The sequence below is a fragment of the Nicotiana tomentosiformis genome, chromosome 2 (assembly GCF_000390325.3).
Source record: "Nicotiana tomentosiformis chromosome 2, ASM39032v3, whole genome shotgun sequence".
NCBI classification, from domain to species: domain Eukaryota; kingdom Viridiplantae; phylum Streptophyta; class Magnoliopsida; order Solanales; family Solanaceae; genus Nicotiana; species Nicotiana tomentosiformis.
In genome coordinates this window covers 45,267,805-45,288,698 of record NC_090813.1, presented here as the reverse complement: position 1 = coordinate 45,288,698, position 20,894 = coordinate 45,267,805, and the positions used below count along the sequence as shown (strand labels likewise).

General features: G+C 40.5%; 1 long non-coding RNA gene across 3 annotated transcripts; it reads left to right on the top strand.

Moving 5' to 3' along the window:
* The first annotated feature begins 601 nt into the window (after positions 1-601).
* LOC138906450 (uncharacterized) lies at positions 602-2,502 on the top strand. Of its 3 annotated transcripts, none has more exons than XR_011413847.1 (4): positions 602-959; positions 1,622-1,770; positions 1,850-2,140; positions 2,345-2,502. It is a non-coding gene; the product is annotated as an uncharacterized lncRNA (long non-coding RNA). The 3 variants fall into 3 exon arrangements; XR_011413849.1 differs by lacking the exon at positions 602-959 and adding an exon at positions 1,562-1,608 and having other exon boundaries at positions 1,686-1,770; XR_011413848.1 differs by lacking the exon at positions 1,850-2,140.
* Positions 2,503-20,894: the final 18,392 nt, after the last annotated feature.

Below are 20,894 nucleotides of genomic sequence, written 5' to 3'. Positions count from 1 at the left end.
AGCATATGACGTTATTTTTACCATGGTTAATGCCTTGTCATCTGCAGAATCAGAGGAAATAAGAAAAAAAGAACAAAATGATAGTATTATCGGTGAAAACCTTCACAGGCACCATAAGGCGACAGTGAGTTGAAAGAAAGAACAAAATGAGAGAGGCTTGATGGTGAAAACCCTTCGGGCACTACAAGTCGAATAAGGATCGTGAATCAGATAGGGATAATCGGAGCATTGAAGCCCAGTTTCACGGCTTAGAGGTACAACAAGAGTTGAACATTAGACTTGCTTGACAGATTAGGCCACTTAATCCAAAATGTATGTCACGGTCATTAGAGTTGGTATCCACATCTGATAAGCTTCTACTTGGTAATTTTCTTGTTAGATGTCATCTCTTTCCATTGTCCCCTTACTCTATTCTTCTTGCTTTGTTTAAGTCCTATTTTTGAGTCTGTTTTATCAAAGCAAGCGAGAAATGACTTCAAAATTTGCTACCAGCTTTCCAATTGCACAAAGCGAAGTCTGGCTAGCACATCAAAGTGGCACAAGTCAGGAAACAGTAGTATGCGCCCTTGGTTTGTGATAATTGATGTGTTTTGGTATTCATGTGAAATGCAAAGGTTCAGTAAATGTCACTTCATGAGCAAAATGCAACAGATAAAGGGTATTAGGCTTGAATGGATCAAAGGTATTTTCTATGATAAGGGTTGATAGAAAAGTGTTTGGCCAATAACAAGCAAGGTCCCCAAGTTGAATTCAAAGTTGTCATGGCAAGTGCAAGAGAAATCGCCCTCGAAGTCAAAGCCACAAACTAACCACCATGTTTAAAACTCACAAGTTTTCTTTGTCTAAAACAGGGATGAAGGCTATGTTCATATCAAAGCTTGGAAGCTTGAATTTTTCAGGTGTAATGCCCCAGTTCTGCTAACGCAAAGGCTATTGAGAAGATCATACCTCCTAGGCATGTTCCCTAGTTGAGAAGCACTATACCTCCTAGGCATATCCCTAGTTGAGAGGAATCTTTGGCTTTTCTTAAAGTTCAGGGGTCCCGCCTGGAGAATAGTGTCAGTTTTTACTTTAGTCATGCTTAGTTTATAGTTTTCCTCAAGCTCAATCTCACCCCTAGGAGACGCACTTCCTAGTATGGGTCTTTCAAGTTATATTTTTATTTTAGGAGACACACTTCCTAAATTGAGATTTCACCCCTAGGAGACGCACTTCCTAGTTTGGTTCATTCAAGTTTAATCACTAGGATACGCACTTCCTAGTTTGAGTCATTCGAGTTTTACCCCTAGGAGACGCACTTCCTATTTGAGTCATTAAAGTTTCACCCCTAGGAGACGCATTTCCTAGTCTGGGTTTTTCAGGATATACTTTTAGGAGACGCACTTCCTAAATTGAAATTCACCCCTAGGAGACGCACTTCCTAGTTTGGTTCATTCAATTTTCATCCCTAGGAGACGCACTTCCTAGTTTGAGTCATTCGAGTTTTATCCCTAGGAGACGCACTTCCTAGTCTGAGTCTTTCAGGTCATACTTTTTAGGAAACGCACTTCCTAATCTTAGGTTTAAGTTCATCCCCAGGAGACGCACTTCCTAGTTTGAGTCATTGAAGTTTTGCCCCTAGGAGGTGCACTTCCTAGTCTGGGTTTTTAGGATATAGTTTTAGGAGACGCACTTCCTAAATTGAGATTTCACCCCTAGGAGACGCACTTCCTAGTTTGGGTCATTTAAGTTCATTCCTAGGAGACACACTTCCTAGTTTGAGTCATTGAAGTTTCACCCCTAGGAGATGCACTTCCTAGTCTGGGTCTTTCAAGATGTAATTTTTAGGAGACATACTTCCTAAACTGAGATTTCACCCCTAGGAGACGCACTTCCTAGTTTGGGTCATTTAAGTTCAGCTCTAGGAGATGCACTTTCTAGTTTGAGTCATTCGAATTTTACCCCTAGGAGATGCACTTCCTAGTTTGAGTCATTCAAGTTTCACCCATAGGAGATATACTTCCTAATCTGGGTCTTTCAGGATATACTTTTAGGAGACGCACTTCCTAAATTGAAATTAACCCCTAGGAGACGTACTTCCTAGTTTGGTTCATTCAAGTTTCATCCCTAGGAGACGCACTTCCTAGTTTGAGTCATTCGAGTTTTATCCCTAGGAGACGCACTTCCTAGTCTGAGTCTTTCAGGTCATACTTTTTAGGAAATGCACTTCCTAATCTTAGGTTTAAGTTCATCCCCAGGAGACGCACTTCCTAGTTTGAGTCATTGAAGTTTTGCCCCTAGGAGGTGCACTTCCTAGTCTGGGTTTTTAGGATATAGTTTTAGGAGACGCACTTCCTAAATTGAGATTTCACCCCTAGGAGACGCACTTCCTAGTTTGGGTCATTTAAGTTCATTCCTAGGAGACACACTTCCTAGTTTGAGTCATTGAAGTTTCACCCCTAGGAGATGCACTTCCTAGTCTGGGTCTTTCAAGATGTAATTTTTAGGAGACATACTTCCTAAACTGAGATTTCACCCCTAGGAGACGCACTTCCTAGTTTGGGTCATTTAAGTTCAGCTCTAGGAGACGCACTTCCTAGTTTTCAAATTTTACCCCTAGGAGATGCACTTCCTAGTTTGATTCATTCATGTTTCACCCTTAGGAGACACACTTCCTAGTTTGGTTTATTCAAGTTTCACCCCTAGGAGAAGCACTTCCTAGTTTGATTCATTCATGTTTCACCCCTAGGATATGCATTTCCTAGTTTGGTTCATTCAAGTTTCACCCGTATGAAGTAGGAGACGTACTTCCTAATCTGGGTCTTGTAGGTTATTATTTTAGGAGACACACTTCCTAAATTGAGATTTCACTCCTAGGAGACACACTTCTTAGTTTGGGTCGTTCGAGTTCATCCCTAGGAGACGCGCTTCCTAGTTCGAGTCATTTAGGTTCTCTTTAGCAGACGCATTTGCTAGTCGAAATTTTTCTTGGTTTTACTCACAGGAGACATACATCCTAGTCGAGTCTTCAATTTTATTCTCATAATTGCATCCTTTATCGATAACATAGGTGATTTATAGTTTTACTAACAACTCACAAAATTTTCTAGTGTAAACTGGGGCAGAAAAGTTTCTTTTGTTTTGTCTGTTTTGTTGTAGTAGCAGGCGCCCACTTGGAGAATGAGGGAAGTCATTTCAGAATTCAATTCAAGTTAGAAGTAGCAGAAGCTCGCCTCAAGAATGCGAGTCGACAGTCCAAGATGACCAAAAGAAGAAGTCTCTATCCAGAATAAAAGAAAAGGAAAAAAAGAAGTGAATCCAAAATGCAGAAGCAGATGAAAGATGTGAACTGCTCAAAACATGGCTGAAGTCACGAGCACTACATGTCCGGTCTTGATCCGAAGAAGCCGTGGAAGAATGAATCAACACCTACAGCTAGCAAGCATCAAGGTTCAAATCAAAAGTCTACATGAAGAACCATTCAAGACACAAAATCAAGCTTCAGAAGACTTATAGATAGGAATCTTGTAACTCATAGCTGATAGGCTTATTTAGTTCCTTAGATATTGATTTTGATGTAATAACAGGACCATAGATCGGAGCCTCGACGGAACCTCACTCGACTCTCTCCTTATCTTATCATACTCCATCACTTTATTCACTTTTGAACTACACACGACCTAATTCCCTTATAGCCTGGGATATGTAGGTTGTCTAAAATCAGGACTCGGTTGCACCCTTTCCTTTGTTTATTTTCCCTTTTGAATAAAGATTTGGTCAAAAATTAGTCACACGGCTCACTTTATCTTTGGCTGAAAACTTTTCATGTTTCCAAGCAAAGAGGGGCAGCTGTGAGCACATAATTTTTTACCATACTTGGAATTTTTCAACAGTTTTTAGTATGCAAATAATTTTAAAGTTTAATCTATATATTTTTACCTTTATTTCATTTTTAGTAGATTTTATTTAAAAAAATTTAAAAATCACAAAAAAAATTATATGTTCTTGATTTTTAAAATATTTAGCTAGTATTTTTTATTTTACACTCTTAAAAGAAAAGAAAGAAAATATTAATTAAAGCAAGAGTCAATGAGTCATTTTCATGTGGCAAGATTCTTCCTTATCTTTTGTAACAAACTCACATGCTCTCCCTCAAAACTCACATGCCCATATATACTCTTTTTTTTCTTGCCCACCAATTAATCCATATACCTACACCTATATATCTTCCACACACATAAAAAAAAAAAAAAACCGATTAAAGAATAGCACATGCCTAAAGATTTTTCATTATTCACTTTGTAACAAACTTGATCAGATACCTCACAATCACTCCACACACTGACGTTTCGTTCTTTTCTCTTTTTGATGCTATTATTTTTTATTTTTTTTAATTTTGTTTCACTCAACTCTCACGTGACCACACACAAAAAACACACACACAATGACAAATGGACACTACTCTGAAAACAGAAAAGAGAGGAATACAGATAGAGGGGAGTGGCGAGAGAAGCAAAAATAAGAGAGGGAGGATAGTAAAAAACGGAGAAACAGTCGGCGGAGAAAAATTTCTAAGCGCCGCAAGCATCTTCTAGACCTTACTTCTAAGAAATCAGTCCACCATTGTTAACTGATTCCTTCTCCATGCTTCATTTTTTAACCTCCATAACCATGAAAAACCAATTGTTTTAGCTCCAAAAGAAGTCTCAAAAATCAGATCTATGACACCACAAAACAGCCTCAAGAACGCAGTGGAATAAGCTCCAAGAACGTGAAAAAACAAAACTCAAACCCAATTATAAATCAGTCCAAGAACCAACTCCAATCAGATCTTAAATCGCCACAAAGAGAGTCGAGGTCGTCGTTCGAGTGCTCATGTCGTGGATCTTGTTCGAGCTCTTTATTGGAGTTGTAATATTTGGGATTCATGTATTTTGTTGACTTTGGGAGCTGCGTTTTTCATCTATTGAAGAAGTTTATTTGCTGAATATAAAGGTTCATTCTTATCTTTGCTATTCGAATTTCTTAGTGGTCTCTCTTTTAAATTTTCGTTTGCTATTGAATCCTTTTCCATGCGTTTGTTTGGGTTTTGCTAATGCACCTTTTGATGAGAAATTTTGAATGCTTCACTGTGAATTAATTCCTTTTTAGAACTCGGACAATAGTGAGTTTTGGGTTTAGTTAGAATCAAAGTTTTGGTTTTCAGATTGTTTTAAATAGTTAATGCACTGAAAAGGAATTTTGGTCCAGTAAGAAAATAGTTGGGATTTAAAATTAGGTATAAACTTATTTTGATCATTTAGTTCCTCATATAAATAATCAAATAGTTCCCCATGTGAATAGTCAATGCGTTAGTGATGCAAATATCCAATTCTTAAGTTGATTATCAATTAATTGAGGCATGCATTTTGGCTGTTAAACAAAGTAATTAGAAAGGATGGTTGGTAAACATCTATTGAGCTCTTGGTATGAAATAGGCCACCAGAAAGAAGCGAGCAGTCCCACAACAAATTTCAAAAATAGTTTAAAAAAATGATTCAAATGCACTAGTTGCTTTAGGCACGATCAATAAATAAATCATCATGACTATGGGTACGGTTCCCGTGGCATGATCACGATACGTAAATCCCATTCGAGTGTGCATTTCATGTGGCCCGAACATAACTTCTAATAGTAATAAAAATAAATATGTCGTAAATTGCGGGTACATTTCATGCGGCGCAGTTTGTAATGTATACCAAAACGACAAGTGTACGACATCGTGACTTGTTCTAGAAATAATTTCATAAATATTAAATGCGGTTCAAAAGTAAAAAAATGCACAATAGGTTTTAAACATGCAATAAATCAGATAATTAGATCAGTTATTAACAGTTGAGCGACCGTGCTAAAACCACGAAACTCGGGAGTGCCTCACACCTTCTCCCGCGTTAACATAATTCCTTTCCCGATCTTCTATGTTTATAGACCATAAATAAGAGTTAATTTCTTTGATTTGGGATTTAAAATAAATAGGTGACTTGGGACACCATAAATTATCCCAAATGGCGACTCTGAAATAAATAAATAATCCTATTTCGATTCATGTCAGTTAAATTGGAAAAACTTCCTATCCCCCTCGGAAAAAAGGAGGTGTGACAGCTGATACAACATGTCCCAAAAAGGCGACTGAGTTTAACCAAAACTCACACTTTAAAGACTTGACATATAACTGGCTATCTCTCAGAGTTTGAAGTACAACCCGAAGATACTGCTCATGCTCCTCTCGACTGCGGGAGTATATCAAGATATCATCAATGAACACAATCACAAAAAAATCCAAGTAGGGTTTGAACACCCGGTTTATCAAATCCATAAATATTGTTAAGGCATTTGTCAACCCAATTGACATCACTAGGAACTTATAATGCCCATACCGAGTCGAAAAGCCGTCTTAGGGATATCGGATGCCCTAATCCTCAGCTGATGGTAGCCAGACCTCAAATCAATCTTCGAAAACACCTTGGCACCCTGAAGCTGATCAAATAAGTCATAAATCCTTGGCAATGGATATTTGTTATTGATAGTGACTTTGTTCAACTGCCGATAGTCTATACACATCCTCATCGATCCATCTTTCTTCTTCACGAGCAACATGGGCGCTCCCTAGGGCGAGACACTTGGTCTAATGAAGCCCTTATCAAACAAGTCTTGCAACTGCTCCTTCAACTCCGGTGGGGCAATACGGTATGGCAGAATAGAAATGGGCTGAGTGCCTGGAGCCAAATCATTACAGAAATCAAAATCCCTATCGGGTGGCATACCCGGCAGGTCTGCAGGAAACACCTCTGGAAACTCACGAACAATTGGCACTGAATCCATGGAAGGAACCTCCTCACTAGAATCACGAACATAGGCCAAATAAGCTAGACATCTCTTCTCGACCATGCATCAAGACTTCACAGAGGAGATAACCCTACTGGTAGAATGGACAAGAGTCCCCCTCCAATCTAATCGAGGCAACCCCGGCACGGTTAAGGTCACCATCTTGGCGTGACAATCTAATATAGCATGATAAGGTAACAACCAATCTATTCCCAAGATTACATCAAAATCTACCATATCAAGAAGTAGAAGATCTACACTAGTCTCAAGACTCCCAACAGTAACTACATACGAGCGATAAACACGATCTGCAATAATAGAATCTCCCACAGGCGTGGACACATACACAAGAGCACTCAAAGAATCACGAGGCACAACCAGATATGAAGCAAAATAGGATGACACGCAGGAATAAGTAGATCACGGATCAAATAGAACTGAAGCATCTCTATGGCAAACGGGAATAATACCTGTGATAACGACGTTAGATGACTCGGCCTCAGGCCTTGTTGGGAAAGCATAGCATTGGGCCTGGGTCCCACCACTCTGAACTACATCTCTAGGACGGCCTCTAGCTGGTTGGCCTCCACATCTGACGGCATGACCTCCAACTCTAACGGCATGAACCCCACCTCTGGGTGCCTGACCCCTGCCTCCAGCTGGCTGAGAGGGCGATGGAGCAACCGATGCCGCAACTATGGCACGAGAACTCTGCTGTGGCATACCGCCTAATAATCTCGGACAGGACCTCCTGATGTGCCCAATACCACCACACTCAAAACACCCATCCTTCTATTGTGGCTACTGAAACTGAAGCTGACCCAACGGGCCAAATAACCACGGTGATAGCTCTGCATTGGAGGCACATTGATAGGAGCTGATGGTGCACTGTAGGCTGGCTGCCCAGAGTAGGGCACATAAGGACCACGACTCCCTGAAGCACTGTGAGATGCCTGAAGCACTGAATGAAATTCTGTAGGTCCTCAGAAGATGCACCACCGAAATGAACGGGAAAGAGTTTGGTGAACTTATCTAATCTCAACATAGCCTCGGAAGATAAAGCGGGCATATCACCGACCTGTGCCGCAATAACCGACTGAACTACCCCAACTGGCGGGGCTGCTGAGGTTTAAAGCTGGGGAGCCACATGCTACGGGGTGTGAGTAGCGGGAATCTGTGCTCCTCCCCTAACCCAAGGGACGGCTGGTGCCACCGGGAATGTACCAGTCTGGCCACACTCTCCATAAGGCCCACCAAACTGAGTTGGTCCGACAAGTACAATCTGAGTTGGAACCTCCTCCTCGAAATCCACCTGAGGCTCTACTATAGGTGTTGCTGCTCGAGCTTTAGGCTGAGCTCTGCCTCTTCCTCTACCTCGGCCTCTAGTAGGATCTCGGCCTCGACATCTGTCCCTATGGAGGCTCCGACTCCAGGTTAATGGTAGATGCGGTGCGTGTTCTCGCCATCTGCGAGAGAATAAGAATAGAAGGGTTCAATCATCAATGATTGAGTAAAGTCTCATGACATAGTAAGAAAGAAGTGGCATTTTTTCCCAAACTCTATAGCCTCTGGAAGATAAGTACATATGTCTCCGTACCGATCCTCCAGGCTCTACTAAGCTTGCTCATGACTCGTCCAACTAGTCACGACCCGAAAATACCAGTCTCGGGACCGTGATGACGCCTAACATTTCACTTGCTAGGCAAGCCAGCATTAGAATAGTTTTAAGCCATTTTTAACAAGTCAAATGAACAAATACCAATTAAACTGAAATAATTGTAACATAAACAGAATAAAGTGCAAAAATATCATAACAACCGAAATATCTAAATACAACCCCGAATCTAGTGTCACAAGTGCACGAGCTACTAGAATAATACACATAAAGGTCTAAATAAAGGTAAAGCTGTCTGAAAGAAAATACACACCTAAGATAAAATAGAAGGGGACTTCAGGGCTGCGAACGCCGAACAACTATACCTCAAGTCTCCGTACTGATAGTCAACCCGAGCAATCTACTGACCGCCGCTGGGACCGACTCCAAAATTTTCACAAGAAGTGCAGAGTGTAGTGTGAGTACAACCGACCCCATGTACTCTGTAAGTGCCGAGCCTAACCTTGACAAAATAGTGACGAGGCGAAGGCGGGTCACTTACGATAACCTGTACGCAGTATAAAAATAACGACAAGAAAGGAAATTACGGAAACGGAATAAGGCAGTTAACTCATGAAAATAACTCAATCCTCAAAGAAAACTAGTGAATGCCAGTAATACCAATCCTTAGAGTCTCGTACTATAGTACCGAAGTCAACACAATACAATAAGGAATAGAAACACATAAACTATTGCGGCGCGCAACCCGACCCCACCGTACAACACTATTCTCCCCTATTCCACCTTGTAAATATCAATAATAATAAGTAAATATATGTTACGTCACGCAACCCGATCCCACCGTATCAATATAAATTCACCCTTATTCCACATGTTGCGGCGTGCAACCCGATCCATAAGTTAATATGAAAGCTATAAAATCAAGAAGGAATCTCGTACCAAATCATGAAAGGCTACAAGACAAGTCAGATATATGGCAGTTAAAGGGTACAAGTAAGACAATTAAGGCAAGTATCGATTAAGCATGGGAGCATGGAAGAATTTAACATTTATAATGCGAGAATAATAAATGACAAGTAGCAAGTTAAGGCATATGAAGCAATTAAGGCATGTAACAATCAAAACATAGAATGCTATAACTAATGAAATACGGGTAGACATGGAAACAAGTAATTGACGGCATATAGACACTCGTCACCTCGCATATATGCCGCTACACATAAAATTCACATAACACATAGCTCAAGGGTTCCTATTCCCTAAAATCAAGGTTAGATCCAACACTTACCTCACTCCGCGATCAACTCAAAGTTCAACCACGACCTTGCCTTTTGAACAAGCCTCCAAACTAACCAAATCTAGCAAATTATTACCTAAACGATTCAAAATAAGCTTTAGAAACTACTCACGAATGAAAGAGATTCAATTTAAGTCATTATTGAAAAAGTCAACAAAAGTCAACCCCGGACTCGCTTGGTCAAAACCCGAGGTTCGGACAAAAACTCAATCACCAATTCACCCCTGAGCCTGGTTATGCAATAAAATTCCAAATCCAACCTTAATTCGAGGTCTAAATCCCAATTTTACAAAAATCCTTAATTTTACAAAAATCCCTATTTTTATCCAAATCCCTAATTTCTACCATGAAAATCCTAGATTTGATGTTGAAATCTTATGAAACGTAATGGGTAATTAAAGAAAAGTAGATTAGAGTCACTTACCAATGAATTTAAGAATAAAAGCTCTTTGGAAAATCGCCTCTAAGGTGTTTAGGGTTGAGAATTTGAAAGAAATAAGCAAATTCATGTTTTCCCCTTCTTTTGTCCAGGCGCAGATGTCGCAATTGCGACCGTGCGAACCCCGCAAATGCGAGAAATCCTTCGCAAATACGAAGATCCCCCATCTCTGCTGCCATCGCAAATGCGATGGTTTTGTTCGCAAATGTGAACTTGGACTTCCGTAATTGCGACCAATTGATCGCAAATGCGAACCCCCCTCCCCTAGTACCATTTCACAAATGTGAACTACTTATTCGCAAATGCAAACCTGACAAAAGACATGAACGTTCGCAAATGCAATACTGACCCCGCAATTGCGAGGTCAGAGACCTGCACCAGAACCAGAAATTTCCTTAAGTCTAAAACCACTCCGAAGCGTATTCGAAACTCACTCGAACCCTGGGGGCTCCAAAACAAACATGCATACAAGTCCAAAAATATCATACGAACTCTCTCGCACGATCAAAATACCAAAATAACACATAGAACTACGAATCATACACCAAAACGAATGAAATATTCAATGAAACTTAAGAATATGCAACTTTTCAACCGGACGTCCGAATCACGTCAAATCAGCTCCGTTTTGCACCAAATTTTGCAGACAAGTCATAAGTACTATAATGTATAGAGTTCCGAAACCAAAATCCAGACCCCGTAGCAACAAAGTTAAATTACGGTCAAATTTAGAATTTTTTTAAACCTTTAAACTACTAGTTTTTAATAAATTTCGTTAAATCAAGCTATGGACTTCCGAATTCAATTTCGGGCATACGCCCGAGTCCCAAATCACAATACGGACCCACCAGGACCGTCAAAATACTGATCCGGCTCTGTTTTCTTAAAACGTTGATCGAAGTCAACTCAAATGAATTTTAAAGAACGATTTCATATTTTTATCAATTATTCACATGAAAACCTTCCGGAAAAAGACACGGAATGAGCACGTAAATCGAGAAAGGCTAAACGGAGCTATTCGGGGTTTCAAAACATAGAATTGGGGGTTAAAACTATAAATGACCTATTGGGTCATCACATTCTCCACCTCTAAAACAAACGTTCATCCTCGATCAGACATATAAAAGTACTTTGACTGGTGAAAATGAGTGGATATCTACTCCGCATGTTCAACTCGGACTCCCAAGTGGCTGCCTCGATTAGCTGGTCTCTCCATTGCACTCGAAATGAAGGATAACTCTTAGATCTCAACTGCCGGACCTGCCGGGCTAGAATAGCCACCGGCTCTTCCTCATAAGTCAAATCCTTGTCCAATTGGATTGAGCTGAAATCTTGCACATAGGATGGATCACCATGATACTTCCAGAGCATGGACATATGGAACACTAGATGGACTGCTGATAAACTGGGTGGCAATGCGAGCTTGTAGGCCACCTCTCCCACTCTCTCAAGAATCTCAAAGGGTCTAATATACCTAGGGCTTAAATTGCCCTTCTTTCCAAACCTCAAACTCGGAGCAATACTCTCTCTCCGACTATGAATGCAATATCCTGAACTCTACGGTCGATATAACTCTTCTGCCGAGACTGAGTGGTACGAAGTCGATCCTAAATAATCTTGACCTTATCCAAGGCATCCTGTACCAAAACTGTACCCAACAACCGAGCCTCCCCCGGGCCTAACCATCCAATTGGCGAACGACACCGCCTCCCGTATACTGCCTCATAGGGAGCCATCTAAATGCTCGACTGGTAGCTGTTGTTGTAGGAAAACTCTATGAGTGGCAAGAACTGATCCCAAGAACCCCTTGAAATCCATAACACAAGCACGAAGCATATCCTTCAATATTTGAATAGTGCGCTCGGACTGTCCGTCCGTCTGGGGATGAAATGTTGTACTCAATTCAACCTACGTGCCCAACTCAAACTGTACGGCCCTCCAAAAGTGCGAGGTAAACTGCGTACCTCGATCAGAAATAATAGACACGGGCACACCGTGAAGACGGACGATCTCGAGGATGTAGATCTCAGCTAACCGCTCTGAAGAATATGTAACTGCCACTAGAATGAAATATGCCGACTTGGTCAACCTGTCCACAATGATCCATACTGCATCGAACTTCTTCTGAGTTCTTGGGAGTCCGACCAAAAACTCCATAGTGATGCGCTCCCACTTCCACTCAGGAATCTCTCACTTTTGAAGCAAACCACCAGGTCTCTGATGCTCGTACTTTACTTACTGGCAATTTAGACACTGAGCTACATATGCAACTATATCCTTCTTCATCGTCCTCCACCAATAATGCAGCCGCAAGTCCGGATACATCTTGGCGGCACACGGATGAATAGAATACCGAAAACTATGGGCCTCCTCAAGAATCAACTCACGAAGTGCATCCACTTTGGGCACACAAATATGACCCTGCATCCTCAAAACCCCATCATCTCCTACAGTAACCTGCTTGGCACCACCGTGCCACGCCGTGCTGCACCGTATCCTTGAGGACAAGCAAAAGGGGATCATCATACTAACGCTCTCTAATGCACTCATACTAGGAAGACCGAGCGACTGTGAAAGATAAAACGCGACTGGGCTCTAAAACATCTAACCTCATGATCTAATTGGCTAACGCCTGAACATCTGCAGCAAGCGACCTCTCACCAAGTGGAATATATTCAAGGCTGCCCATACTCACAGCCTTTCTACTCAAGGTATCGGCCACCATATTGACCTTCCCGAGATTATACAAAATGGTGATATCACCGTCTTTCAATAGCTCCAACCATCTCATTTCCCTAAAATTGAGATCCTTTTGTTTGAACAAATACTGCAGACTCTGATGATCCGTGAATACCTCTCCCCACACGTCGTAATGATAGTGCCTCCAAATCTTCAGTGCATGAACAATGGCTGTCAACTCTAAGTCATAAACAAGGTAATTCTTCTCCTGAACCTTCAACTGTCACGACGCATATACAATCACCCTGCCATCTTGCATCAATACTGCATCAGGCCCAATACGAGATGCATCACAACACACCATGTAAGATCCTGAACCGGTGGGCAATACCAACATTGGCACCATAGTCAAAGTAGTCTTGGGCTTCTGAAAGCTCAACTCATACTCGTCCGACCATCCGAACGGGGCACCCTTCTGGGTCAATCTGGTCAATGGGGTTGCTATAGATGAAAACCCCTCAATCTTCTTAGGATCCACCTTTATGCCCTTTGCCGATACAACATGTCCCAAAAATGCGACTGAGTCTAACCAAAACTAACACTTTGTAGACTTGGCATATAATTGGTTATCTCTCACAGTCTCAAGTACAACCCGAAGATGCTGCTCATGCTCCTCTCGACTGCGGGAGTATATCAAGATATCAATAATGAACACAATCATAAAACAATCCATGTAGGGTTTGAACACCCGGTTCCTCAAATCCATAAATGTTGTTAAGGCATTTGTCAACCCAAATGACATCACTAGGAACTAATACTGCCCATACCAATTCTGAAAAGCCGTCTTAGAGACAACGAATGCCCTAATCCTCAACTGATGGTAGCTAGACCTCAAATCAATCTTTGAAAATACCTTGGCACCCTGAAGCCGATCAAATAAGTCATCAATCCTCGACAGTGGATACTTTTTCTTGGTAGTGACTTTGGTCAACTGCCGATAGTCTATACACATCCTCATCTATCCATCTTTCTTCTTCACAAACAACACGGGCGCACCTAAGGGCGAGATACTTGGTCTAATGAAGCCTTTATCAAGCAAGTCTTGCAACTGCTACTTCAACTCCTTTAATTCCGGCGGTAGCATAAGCCAAATAAGCTAGACACTCCTTATCAACCATGCATCGAGCCTTCACATAGAAGATAATCCTGCTGGTAGCATGGACAAGAGTCCCCTTCCACTCTAATCGAGGCAACCCCGGCAAGGCTAAGGTGACCGTCTTGGCGTGACAATCTAATATAATATGATATGGTGACAACCAATCCATACCTAACTCGATCCGTCTAGCAATATCTACGGCCGTCTGGAAAGATATATCACTCCCTGTCTCCTTGGCCATCTGAAACCTGATAGTGTAAGTGAGCCCATCAATAAATCTCCTCACTCTCTCCTTCTCAGTAGGAAGCAAGATAGTGGCATGGTGGGCTAAGTCCACTAACCGAGTCTCGTACTGGTTGACAGTCATACCACCATACTAAAGTCGCTCAAACTGCCTGCGGTACTCCTCTCTTAGGGTGACATGGTTGAACTTCTCTAGAAATAGTTGTGAGAACTGATCCCAGGTAAGTGCAGGCGACCCAGCTGGTCTAGTCAACATATAGTCTCTCCACCATCTCCGGGCGAAACCAGTCATCTGAAATGCTACAAATACGACCCCATTGGTCTCAACTATACCCATGTTACATAACACCTCATAGCAACGGTACAGAAAATCCTGTGGGTCCTTAGAAGATGCACCACTGAAATGAATAGGAAAGAGCTTGATGAACTTATCAAATCTCAACATAGCCTCAAAAGACACAGCGGGCCTAACCCCGGCCTGTGCTGCAACAACCGGCTAAACTACCCTAACTGGCGGGGCTGCTGGAGTCTGAAACTAGGGAGCCACCTGTTTCGGGATGTGAGTAGCAGGAGTCTGTGCTCCTCCCCTAGCCCGAGAGATGACTGGTGCCTCCGGGAATGTACCGGTCTGGGCCACACTCTCCATAAGGCCTACCAAACGGACTAGAGTGTCCTGAAGCACTAAAGTGGCTATGAATCCCTCCGGGACCTCAGCTGGTCCGACAGGTACAGTCTGAGATGGAACCTCCTCCTTAAATCCACCTGAGGCTCCACTGCGGGTACTGCTGCTCGAGCTCTAGGCTGAGCTCTGCCTCTTCCTCTGCCTCGGCCTCTGGCGCGACCTCTGCCTCGATCTCTTCCCCAAGTCGTAGCTTCCACAGGGGGCTCTGGCTCCTATCCGATGGTAAATGCAGTGCATGTTCTCGCCATCTGCGAGAGAATAAGAATACAAGGGTTCAATCATCAATGTAGAATAAAATCGCACGACAGAGTAAGAAAAATGTGGCATTTTTTTCTAAACTCTATAGCCTCTAGAAGATAAGTACAGATGTCTCTGTACCGATCCTCCAGGCTCTACTAAGCTTACTCATGACTCATGAGACCTAGGCAACCTAGTGCTCTGATACCAACTAGTCACGACCTGAAAATCCTACTTTTGGTACCGTGATGATGCCTAACATTTCACTTGCTAGGCAAACCAATGTTAGAATAGTTTTAAGCCATTTTTAACAAGTCAAATTAACAAATGCCAATTAAACTGAAATAACTGTAACAAAACTAGAATAAAGTGTGAAAATGTCATAACAACCGAAATATCTAAATATAACCCCGAATCTGGTGTCACAAGTGCACGGGCTACTAGAATAATACAGATAAAGGTCTGAATAAAAGTTAAGCTGTCTGAAAGAAAATACATAACTATGATAAAATAGAAGGGGACATCAGAGTTGCAGACGCCGAGCAGATGTACCTCAAGTCTCCGTACTGATAGTCAACCCGAGCAATCTACTAACTGCCGCTGGGATCGACTCCAAAATCTACACAAGAAGTGCAGAGTATAGTTTGAGTACAACTGACCCCATGTACTCTGTAAGTACCGAGCCTAATCTCGACGAAGTAGTGATGAGCTAAGGCGGATCACTTACAATAACCTGTACGGAGTATAAAAATAATGACAGGAAAGGAAATTTCAGAAACAAAATAAGGCAGTTAACTCATAAAAATAACCCAATCCTCAAAGAAAACCAGTGAATGCCAGAAATACCAATCCTTATAGTCTCTTATGAAAGTACCAAAGCCAACACAATACAATAAGGAATAGAAACACATAAACTGTTACGGCGCGCAACCCGATCCCACCGTACAACACATATCCTCCCTTATTCCACCATATAAATATCAATAATAATAAGTAAATATATGTTGCGGTGCACAACCCAATCCCACCATATAATCAGAGTAAATATCATAATTCTCCTTATTTCACCATATCAATCCATCCTTATTTCACTTGTTGCGGCGAGCAACCCGATCCCACTGTATCAATATAAATTCACCCTTATTCCACCTGTTGCGACGTGCAACCCGATCCATAAATAAATCAATAAGCGCAATAAATTTAACAACTCAAATCACAAGAATCTCTACAATTAACGAATATGAAAGCTACAAATCAAGAAGGAATCTCGTACCAAATCATGAAAGGCTACAATTAGTATAGAGCAACAAGACAAGTCAAATATATGGTAGTTAAAGGATACAAGTAAGACAATTAAGGCAAGTATCGATAAGCATGAGAGCATGGAAAAAGTTAACATTTATAATGCGAGAATAATAAATGACAAGTAGTAAGTTAAGACATAGGAAGCAATTAAGGCATGTAACAATCAAAACATAGAATGCTATAACTAATGAAATGCGGGCAGACATTGAAACAAGTAATTGAAGGCGTATAGGCACTCGTCACCTTGCATATACGCTGCAACAAATGAAATTCACATAACACATAGCTTAAGGGTTCCTATTCCTTCAAATCAAGATTAGACCCAACACTTACCTCACTCCGCAATCAACTCAAAGTTCAACCACGACTTTGCCTTTCGAACAAGCCTCCAAATCAACCAAATCTAGAAAATTATTAACCAAACGATTCAAAATAAGCTTTAGAAACTACTCACGAATGAAAGAGGTTCAATTTAAGTCATTATTAAAAAAGTCAACAAAAGTTAACCCCGGGCCCGCTTGGTCAAAGTTCGAGGTTCGGAACAAAACCCGATCACCCATTCACCCCCAAGCCCTGTTATGTAATTCAATTCAACATTCGACCTCAATTCGAGGTCTAAATCCTAATTTTACAAAAATTCCTAATTCTACCTAAATCCCTTATTTCTAACATGGAAATCCTAGATTTGATATTGAAATCTTATGAAATGTAATGGGTAATTGAAAGAAAGTAGATTAGAGTCACTTACCAATGAATTTAGGAAGAAAAACTCTTGGAAAAATCGTCTCTAAGGTGTTTAGGGTTAAAGTTTTAAAAGAAATGAGCTAATTCCCGTTTTTTCTTCTTTTGTCGAGGCTCAGATATTGCAATTGCAACTCGGGGTTCGCAATGCAAGAAAGCCTTCGCAAATGCGAAGATCCCCCATCTCTGCTGCCATCGCAAATGCGAACTTGGACTTCCGCAATTGCGACTATTTGATCGCAAAACAGTACCACTTCACAAATGCGAACTACTTATTCACAAATGCGAACTTGACAGAAGACATGAACGTTTGCAAATATAACACTGACCTCGCAATTGCGAGGTCAGAGACCTGCACCACAACCAATAATTTCATTAAGTCCAAAACTACTCTGAAGCCTATCTGAAACTCACCCGAGCCCTCGGGGCTCCAAACCAAACATGCACACAAGTTCAAAAATATCATACGAACTCGCTCGCGTAATCAAAATACCAAAATAATACCTAGAACTATGAATCATACACCAGAACGAATGAAATTTTCAATGAAACTTAAGAACATGCAACTTTTCAACCGGACGTCCGAATCACGTCAAATCAGCTCTGTTTTGCACCAAATTTTGCAGACAAGTTATAAATATTGTAATGAACTTATACCAAGTTCTGAAACTATAATTCGGACCCGGAAGCAACAAAGTCATATTACGGTCAAACTTGAAATTTCTTTAAACCTTTAAACTTTTAGTTTTCAACAAATTGTGTTAAATCAAGCTAGGGGCTTTCAAATTCAATTCGGGGCATACGACTAAGTTCTAAATCATGATACGGACCCACCGGGACCGTCAAAACACTGATCTGGATCCGTTTGCTCAAAACATTGATCGAAATCAACTCGAATGAGTTTTAAAGTACGATTTCACATTTTTATTAAATTTTCATATAAAAACCTTCCAGAAAAAAATACGGACTGTGCACACAAATCTAAAAAGGCTAAACGGAGCTATTCGGGGTTTCAAAACACATAATTGAGGGTTAAAAATATAAATGACCTATCGGGTCATCATAATATTTCGGCACATCGAGCATTTTAAACCGCTTCGGGATCAATTTTGGTGTTGCACTTAGTTTGTACGACAATTTAGTGTACTTATCCGGTCCTTTCAGCACCGGGGATTTGGTCCATACGGGCATTCACTTCCCTCATAAGCCGTATGAGTTCATTTTTGAAGGGATCGCTCTTGTTGTTGTGACCGGATCCGCTCCCCTCGGCCCCATCGAAGCCGACCTCGCCCCTCGCGGTGTTTTTGTCGACTCTCTGCGTTGTTTGATTTGAGGGAGCACCGGGAGGAACTGAACTTTGTCCGTTTGCGTTATTGGAAGCACCCGATAACGCCTGTTTTAGCTGTGTCATAACCTTATTTTGTCGTGTAAGATGGCTTAGAATGGCCTCTTGTTGCTTCTGCAGGACCCTTACTGCTTCAACGACGTGCTCCTCTTCAGTATCATCAGGAGTCGCCTCCTGAACATGTCGCGAGTAACACCTGCCGTGGACTGGTGTGGCCTCGTTTCTCTCATTGCGGGTATCACTGATTGAATCCTCGTGCTGAGGCTAGTTTCCTTGGGCCTCAAGAATGTGTATGTTGTTAACACCATTATCTGCTATTTTCTATAATTTTTTGCTAAGAACAAATAACCAGACACGCTAGTAAAAGAGGTAAGGACCAACTTAATTACACAACTGTCTAGGCCCCCACGGTGGGCGCCAAACTGTTTACCCGTAAAATGGTACAATTAAATTTATACGTGATTTTTAGACAAGTGAATTAATTTGATCCTGAAATAACAGATGAATTAGATAAAAATTTAATTCTTAGCCTTGAGATGGAGACGAAATAGCAGAAATAGTAGTTCCGATAGCAGGGCTTCCTGGCAAAATATCAATGATGTCAAAAAATAAGAAGATAAAATTATATTAAGTTTTGAATAGAGTGTAACGTATGTTTGCCAGAAAATTCATGTCCCTTACAATGATAATAGCTCACTATTTATAGTTTGCACCTAGGGAGCAAGGTCCTAGGATCAAGCCCTTCTTTAATGTCAATTATGAGGGCCATTGAAGAATGTGTAAAGACGGGCACTAAATGCCATATTTCTTGTAACATGCAGTGTATTTAATGTTGTAGAATGTTCTTCATTAAATGTTACCGGGTGGCAGGCATTTATTTTATCTTTTTGAGTATTATTCTCTCCGGTAACAGACGGGATCGTTTCCTTCGGTTTCAACTATCTTCTGTCTTCAGCTCCACGTATCACTTCCTCATGCGATCATTTAATATAACATATTTTATCCTATACAATAATGCACGTACAAACCAAGGCATCTAATCAAAAGATTGTAACACAATGTTTGTGTGTGTATAACTCCATGCATTGTGTTTCCTATAGAACAAGGACATTCTTACTGCACCCATGGAATAATCAAACTTCCTATATAAGCAGGAGCGAAGCTATATGGTCATAAGGATGGTTATTTGACCACCCTTCGTCAAAAAATTACACTATGTATATAGATATAATATTACGTTTTAGAAGTATATAACACATATTGAACATCCTTTGTCGAAATTTTTTTATACTTCTTATTTGAATACCCTTGAAAAAATTATTAGCTTAGCTGGAGTAGGTAAGACCCTATAATTTAGTGTTTCATTTCAAACGGAGTAATAAGTTAAAGTTTCATTAATTTTTGTACCACCCAAAAACAATGAGCCAATTACTAATAATGGGTAACGTGAAGATTAAACATGTTCAACTTAATAGTACGAAACTAGTAGTGAATAGACTCGTGAGTGAATTGATTGTTGTACTTGAGTTAGCAATGCATTTGTCTCGACGGTAGGGGCGTTCATGGATCGGTTTGGGTCGATTTTTTCCTAAAAAGAAACCAAGCCAAGTAAATTGGTTTTTCAAAAATTGGAACCAAACCAAACCAATTAAGTCAGTTTTTTATCCATTCGGTTTTTGTCGGTTTTTCGGTTTTTTCATTTTTTTATCGGTTTTTTTCTTAAATATGAGACATACACTACCAAACGCATATTCCGGCGAGTACATTTTCAACGTAACGCTATCAAACCAATTGCTCTTTGAGAAATCTATCATTTACCAAGATATATTGATGATAATTGACTCAAATAGTGATGAATAACTTAAGTGCTCAATTAAAAATTAATTATTTTTAACATAAAATAAATTCTTGTATTTAATAAAAGAAAACTACCAATCAAACTAGAAGGCAAATAATTAGATTATTATAATAGCAAAGAACTAGACTAAAAATACAAATGACTAATATGTGCCATAAAATTTTAAAAATTTTATATAAAAATATACATATATATAGGCGTAATAATAAATTTAAATAGCTACTTTTATAGTCGGTTTGGTTCGGTTTTTTTTTATTAAAACCAAAACCAAACCAAATTTGATCGGTTTTTAAAATTTAAAACCAAAACCAAACCAAACCTAAAAGTATTGGTTTTTTTGGTCGGTTTAGTTTGGTTTTCGGTTTGGTTCGGTTTTTCGGATTTTTATGAACACCCCTACTCGAAGGTTTGAAGTCTTAAAATAGTCCCTTATTATTTGGCACCTCATCACCAC